The sequence below is a fragment of the Rhipicephalus microplus genome, unplaced genomic scaffold (assembly GCF_043290135.1).
Source record: "Rhipicephalus microplus isolate Deutch F79 unplaced genomic scaffold, USDA_Rmic scaffold_13, whole genome shotgun sequence".
Taxonomy (NCBI): domain Eukaryota; kingdom Metazoa; phylum Arthropoda; class Arachnida; order Ixodida; family Ixodidae; genus Rhipicephalus; species Rhipicephalus microplus.
The window spans coordinates 43,140,622-43,148,180 of record NW_027464586.1 but is presented as its reverse complement, the minus strand read 5'-3'; positions in this window follow the sequence as shown (position 1 = coordinate 43,148,180).

Genomic DNA, 7,559 nt, shown 5'->3' with positions numbered 1-7,559 from the left:
CCGTTGCGCGATTGGCTAGCGCGATCGGGTGTTAACCAAAAGGTTGGAGGTTCGAGCCCACCGAGTGGTGGTGCGGCGCTTTTTTTCCTTTGGGCTGATAGCTCTGAAGAATTGTTCTGACGGTGGTGAGAGTGGAGCAGGACTGTCTCCGTGGCGCAATCGGCTAGCGCAATCGGCTGTTAACCGAAAGGTTGGAGGTTCGACCTCTCCCGGGAGTGGTGTGTTGCTTTTTTCTTTGCGCTGATAGCTTTGAAGATATGTTCTGATGGTGGTGGGAGTGGAGCACGACTGTCTCCATGGCGCAATTGGCTAGCGTGATCGACTGTTAAGCGAAAGGTTGGAGGTTTGAGCCCACCCGGTGGTGGTGCGGCGCTTTTTTTTCTTTGGGCTGATAGCTCTGAAGAAATGTTCTGACTGTAGTGAGAGTGGAGCATGACTGTCTCCGTGGCGCAATTGGCTAGCGCGATGGGCTGTTAACTGAAAGGTTGGAGGTTCGAGCCCACCGGATGGTGGTGCGGCGCTTTTTTTTCTTTGGGCTGATAGCTCTGAAGAAATGTTCTGACGGTGGTGAGAGTGAAGCATGACTGTCTCCTTGGCGCAATCGGCTAGCACGTTCCGCTGTTAACCGAAAGGTTGGAAGTTCGACCTCTCCCGGGAGTGGTGTGTTGCTTTTTTCTTTGCGCTGATAGCTTTGAAGATATGTTCTGATGGTGGTGGGAATGGAGCACGACTGTCTCCGTGGCGCAATTGGCTAGCGCGATCGGCTGTTAACGGAAAGGTTGGAGGTTCGAGCCCTCCCGGGAGTGGTGTGTTGCTTTTTTTATTAGCGCTGATAGCTTTGAAGATATGTTCTGATGGTGGTGAGAGTGGAGCACGACTGTCTCCGTGGCGCAATTGGCTCGCGCGATCGGCTGTTAACTGAAAGGTTGGAGGTTCGAGCCCTCCCGGGAGTGGTGTGTTGCTTTTTTTTTCTTTGGGCTGATAGCTTTGAAGATATGTTCTGATGGTGGTGAGAGTGGAGCAGGACTGTCTCCGTGGCGCAATTGGCTAGCGCGATCGGCTGGTAACCGAGAGGTTGGAATTCGAGCCCACGCGGTGGCGGTGCGGTGCTTTTTTTTCTTTGGGCTGATAGCTTTGAAGATATGTTGTGATGGTGGTGTGATTGGAGTACGACTCTCTCCGTGGCGCAATTGGCTAGCGCGATGAGCTGTTAACTGAAAGGTTGGAGGTTCGAGCCCACCCAGGAATGGTGTGTTGCTTTTTTTCTTTGGGCTGATAGCTTTGAAGATATGTTCTGATGGTGGTGAGAGTGGAGCAGGACTGTCTCCATGGCGCTATTGGCTAGCGCGATCGGCTGTTAACCGAAAGGTTGGAGGTTCGAGCCCACCTGGTGGTGGTGCGGCGCTTTTTTTTCTTTGGGCTGATAGCTCTGAAGAAATGTTCTGACGGTGGTGAGGGTGGAGCACGACTGTCTCCGTGGCACAATTGGCTAGCGCGATTGGCTGTTAACCGAAAGGTTTGAGGTTCGAGCCCACCCGATGATGGTGCAGCGCTTTTTTTCTTTTGGCTGATATCTCTGAAGAAATGTTCTGACGGTGGTGAGAGTGGAGCATGACTGTCTCCTTGGCGCATTCGGCTAGCACGTTCCGCTGTTAACCGAAAGGTTGGAAGTTCGAGCCCACGCGGTGGTGGTGCGGTGCTTTTTTTCCTTTGGGCTGATAGCTTTGAAGATATGTTGTGATGGTGGTGAGAGTGGAGCACGACTGTCTACGTGGCGCAATTGGCTAGCACGATGGGCTGTTAACTGAAAGGTTGGAGGTTCGAGCTCTCCCGGGAGTGGTGTGTTGCTTTTTTCTTTGCGCTGATAGCTTTGAAGATATGTTCTGATGGTGGTGGGATTGGAGCACGACTGTCTCCGTGGCGCAATTGGCTAGCGCGATGGGCTATTAACCGAAAGGTTGGAGGTTCGAGCCCTCCCGGGAGTGGTGTGCTGCTTTTTTTCTTTGCGCTTATAGCTTTGAAGATATGTTCTGATGGTGGTGAGAGTGGAGCACGACTGTCTCCGTGGCGTAATTGGCTAGCGCGATTGGCTATTAACCGAAAGGTTGGAGGTTCGAGCCCACCCGGTGGTGGTGCGGCGCTTTTTTTTCTTTGGGCTGATAGCTCTGAAGAAATGTTCTGACGGTGGTGAGAGTGGAGCATGACTCTCTCCTTGGCGCAATTGGCTAGCGCGATGGGCTGTTAACCGAAAGGTTGGAGGTTCGAACCCACCCGATGGTGGTGCAGCGCTTTTTTTCTTTTGGCTGATATCTCTGAAGAAATGTTCTGACGGTGGTGAGAGTGGAGCATGACGGTCTCCTTGGCGCATTCGGCTAGCACGTTCCGCTGTTAACCGAAAGGTTGGAAGTTCGAGCCCACGCGGTGGTGGTGCGGTGCTTTTTTTCCTTTGGGCTGATAGCTTTGAAGATATGTTGTGTTGGTGGTGAGAGTGGAGCACGACTGTCTCGGTGGCGCAATTGGCTAGCGCGATGGGCTGTTAACTGAAAGGTTGGAGGTTCGAGCTCTCCCGGGAGTGGTGTGTTGCTTTTTTCTTTGCGCTGATAGCTTTGAAGATATGTTCTGATGGTGGTGGGAGTGGAGCACGACTGTCTCCGTGGCGCAATTGGCTAGCGCGATGGGCTTTTAACCGAAAGGTTGGAGGTTCGAGCCCTCCCGGGAGTGGTGTGTTGCTTTTTTTCTTTGCGCGTATAGCTTTGAAGATATGTTATGATGGTGGTGGGAGTGGAGCACGACTGTCTCCGTGGCGCAATAGGCTAGCGCGATCGGCTGTTAACCAAAAGGTTGGAGGTTCGAGCACTCCCGGGAGTGGTGTGTTGCTTTTTTTTCTTTGCGCTTATAGCTTTGAAGATATGTTCTGATGGTGGTGAGAGTGGAGCACGACTGTCTCCGTGGCGTAATTGGCTAGCGCGATGGGGTATTAACCGAAAGGTTGGAGGTTTGAGCCCACCCGGTGGTGGTGCGGCGCTTTTTTTTCTTTGGGCTGATAGCTCTGAAGAAATGTTTTGACGGTGGTGAGAGTGGAGCACGACTGTCTCCGTGGCATAATTGGCTAGCGCGATGGGCTGTTAACCGAAATGTTGGAGGTTCGAGCCCACCCGATGGTGGTGCAGCGCTTTTTTTTCTTTGGGCTGATAGCTCTGAAGAAATGTTCTGACGGTGGTGAGAGTGGAGCATGACTGTCTCCTTGGCGCAATTGGCTAGCGCAATCGGCTGTTAACCGAAAGGTTGGAGGTTCGAGCCCTCCCGGGAGTGGTGTGTTGCTTTTTTCTTTGCGCTGATAGCTTTGAAGATATGTTCTGATGGTGGTGAGAGTTGAGCACGACTGTCTCCGTGGCGTAATTGGCTAGCGCGATCGGCTGGTAACCGAGAGGTTGGAGGTTCGAGCCCACGCGGTGGCGGTGCGGTGCTTTTTTTCTTTGGGCTGATAGCTTTGAAGATATGTTGTGATGGTGGTGTGATTGGAGCACGACTCTCTCCGTGGCGCAATTGGCTAGCGCGATGGGCTGTTAACTGAAAGGTTGGAGGTTCGAGCCCACCCAGGAATGGTGTGTTGCTTTTTTTTTCTTTGGGCTGATAGCTTTGAAGATATGTTCTGATGGTGGTGAGAGTGGAGCAGGACTGTCTCCATGGCGCTATTGGCTAGCGCGATCGGCTGTTAACCGAAAGGTTGGAGGTTCGAGAACACCTGGTGGTGGTGCGGCGCTTTTTTTTTCTTTGGGCTGATAGCTTTGAAGATATGTTCTGATGGTGGTGAGAGTGGAGCAGGACTGTCTCCGTGGCGCAATTGGCTAGCGCGATCGGCTGGTAACCGAGAGGTTGGAGGTTCGAGCCCACGCGGTGGCGGTGCGGTGCTTTTTTTCTTTGGGCTGATAGCTTTGAAGATATGTTGTGATGGTGGTGTGATTGGAGCACGACTCTCTCCGTGGCGCAATTGGCTAGCGCGATGGGCTGTTAACTGAAAGGTTGGAGGTTCGAGCCCACCCAGGAATGGTGTGTTGCTTTTTTTTTCTTTGGGCTGATAGCTTTGAAGATATGTTCTGATGGTGGTGAGAGTGGAGCAGGACTGTCTCCATGGCGCTATTGGCTAGCGCGATCGGCTGTTAACCGAAAGGTTGGAGGTTCGAGAACACCTGGTGGTGGTGCGGCGCTTTTTTTTCTTTGGGCTGATAGCTCTGAAGAAATGTTCTGATGGTGGTGAGAGGGGAGCACGACTGTCTCCGTGGCACAATTGGCTAGCGCGATTGGCTGTTAACCGAAAGGTTGGAGGTTCGAGCCCACCCAATGGTGGTGCAGCGCTTTTTTTCTTTTGGCTGATATCTCTGAAGAAATGTTCTGACGGTGGTGAGAGTGGAGCATGACTGTCTCTTTGGCGCAATTGGCTAGCACGTTCCGCTGTTAACCGAAAGGTTGGAAGTTCGAGCCCACGCGGTGGTGGTGCGGTGCTTTTTTTCCTTTGGGCTGATAGCTTTGAAGATATGTTGTGATGGTGGTGAGAGTGGAGCACGACTGTCTCCGTGGCGCAATTGGCTAGCGCGATGAGCTGTTAACTGAAAGGTTGGAGGTTCGAGCCCACCCAGGAATGGTGTGTTGCTTTTTTTCTTTGGGCTGATAGCTTTGAAGATATGTTCTGATGGTGGTGAGAGTGGAGCAGGACTGTCTCCATGGCGCTATTGGCTAGCGCGATCGGCTGTTAACCGAAAGGTTGGAGGTTCGAGCCCACCTGGTGGTGGTGCGGCGCTTTTTTTTCTTTGGGCTGATAGCTCTGAAGAAATGTTCTGACGGTGGTGAGGGTGGAGCACGACTGTCTACGTGGCACAATTGGCTAGCGCGATGGGCTGTTAACTGAAAGGTTGGAGGTTCGAGCCCACCCAGGAATGGTGTGTTGCTTTTTTTTTCTTTGGGCTGATAGCTTTGAAGATATGTTCTGATGGTGGTGAGAGTGGAGCAGGACTGTCTCCATGGCGCTATTGGCTAGCGCGATCGGCTGTTAACCGAAAGGTTGGAGGTTCGAGAACACCTGGTGGTGGTGCGGCGCTTTTTTTTCTTTGGGCTGATAGCTCTGAAGAAATGTTCTGATGGTGGTGAGAGGGGAGCACGACTGTCTCCGTGGCACAATTGGCTAGCGCGATTGGCTGTTAACCGAAAGGTTGGAGGTTCGAGCCCACCCAATGGTGGTGCAGCGCTTTTTTTCTTTGGGCTGATAGCTTTGAAGATATGTTCTGATGGTGGTGAGAGTGGAGCAGGACTGTCTCCGTGGCGCAATTGGCTAGCGCGATCGGCTGGTAACCGAGAGGTTGGAATTCGAGCCCACGCGGTGGCGGTGCGGTGCTTTTTTTTCTTTGGGCTGATAGCTTTGAAGATATGTTGTGATGGTGGTGTGATTGGAGTACGACTCTCTCCGTGGCGCAATTGGCTAGCGCGATGAGCTGTTAACTGAAAGGTTGGAGGTTCGAGCCCACCCAGGAATGGTGTGTTGCTTTTTTTCTTTGGGCTGATAGCTTTGAAGATATGTTCTGATGGTGGTGAGAGTGGAGCAGGACTGTCTCCATGGCGCTATTGGCTAGCGCGATCGGCTGTTAACCGAAAGGTTGGAGGTTCGAGCCCACCTGGTGGTGGTGCGGCGCTTTTTTTTCTTTGGGCTGATAGCTCTGAAGAAATGTTCTGACGGTGGTGAGGGTGGAGCACGACTGTCTCCGTGGCACAATTGGCTAGCGCGATTGGCTGTTAACCGAAAGGTTTGAGGTTCGAGCCCACCCGATGATGGTGCAGCGCTTTTTTTCTTTTGGCTGATATCTCTGAAGAAATGTTCTGACGGTGGTGAGAGTGGAGCATGACTGTCTCCTTGGCGCATTCGGCTAGCACGTTCCGCTGTTAACCGAAAGGTTGGAAGTTCGAGCCCACGCGGTGGTGGTGCGGTGCTTTTTTTCCTTTGGGCTGATAGCTTTGAAGATATGTTGTGATGGTGGTGAGAGTGGAGCACGACTGTCTACGTGGCGCAATTGGCTAGCACGATGGGCTGTTAACTGAAAGGTTGGAGGTTCGAGCTCTCCCGGGAGTGGTGTGTTGCTTTTTTCTTTGCGCTGATAGCTTTGAAGATATGTTCTGATGGTGGTGGGATTGGAGCACGACTGTCTCCGTGGCGCAATTGGCTAGCGCGATGGGCTATTAACCGAAAGGTTGGAGGTTCGAGCCCTCCCGGGAGTGGTGTGCTGCTTTTTTTCTTTGCGCTTATAGCTTTGAAGATATGTTCTGATGGTGGTGAGAGTGGAGCACGACTGTCTCCGTGGCGTAATTGGCTAGCGCGATTGGCTATTAACCGAAAGGTTGGAGGTTCGAGCCCACCCGGTGGTGGTGCGGCGCTTTTTTTTCTTTGGGCTGATAGCTCTGAAGAAATGTTCTGACGGTGGTGAGAGTGGAGCATGACTCTCTCCTTGGCGCAATTGGCTAGCGCGATGGGCTGTTAACCGAAAGGTTGGAGGTTCGAACCCACCCGATGGTGGTGCAGCGCTTTTTTTCTTTTGGCTGATATCTCTGAAGAAATGTTCTGACGGTGGTGAGAGTGGAGCATGACGGTCTCCTTGGCGCATTCGGCTAGCACGTTCCGCTGTTAACCGAAAGGTTGGAAGTTCGAGCCCACGCGGTGGTGGTGCGGTGCTTTTTTTCCTTTGGGCTGATAGCTTTGAAGATATGTTGTGTTGGTGGTGAGAGTGGAGCACGACTGTCTCGGTGGCGCAATTGGCTAGCGCGATGGGCTGTTAACTGAAAGGTTGGAGGTTCGAGCTCTCCCGGGAGTGGTGTGTTGCTTTTTTCTTTGCGCTGATAGCTTTGAAGATATGTTCTGATGGTGGTGGGAGTGGAGCACGACTGTCTCCGTGGCGCAATTGGCTAGCGCGATGGGCTTTTAACCGAAAGGTTGGAGGTTCGAGCCCTCCCGGGAGTGGTGTGTTGCTTTTTTTCTTTGCGCGTATAGCTTTGAAGATATGTTATGATGGTGGTGGGAGTGGAGCACGACTGTCTCCGTGGCGCAATAGGCTAGCGCGATCGGCTGTTAACCAAAAGGTTGGAGGTTCGAGCACTCCCGGGAGTGGTGTGTTGCTTTTTTTTCTTTGCGCTTATAGCTTTGAAGATATGTTCTGATGGTGGTGAGAGTGGAGCACGACTGTCTCCGTGGCGTAATTGGCTAGCGCGATGGGGTATTAACCGAAAGGTTGGAGGTTTGAGCCCACCCGGTGGTGGTGCGGCGCTTTTTTTTCTTTGGGCTGATAGCTCTGAAGAAATGTTTTGACGGTGGTGAGAGTGGAGCACGACTGTCTCCGTGGCATAATTGGCTAGCGCGATGGGCTGTTAACCGAAATGTTGGAGGTTCGAGCCCACCCGATGGTGGTGCAGCGCTTTTTTTTCTTTGGGCTGATAGCTCTGAAGAAATGTTCTGACGGTGGTGAGAGTGGAGCATGACTGTCTCCTTGGCGCAATTGGCTAGCGCAATCGGCTGTTAACCG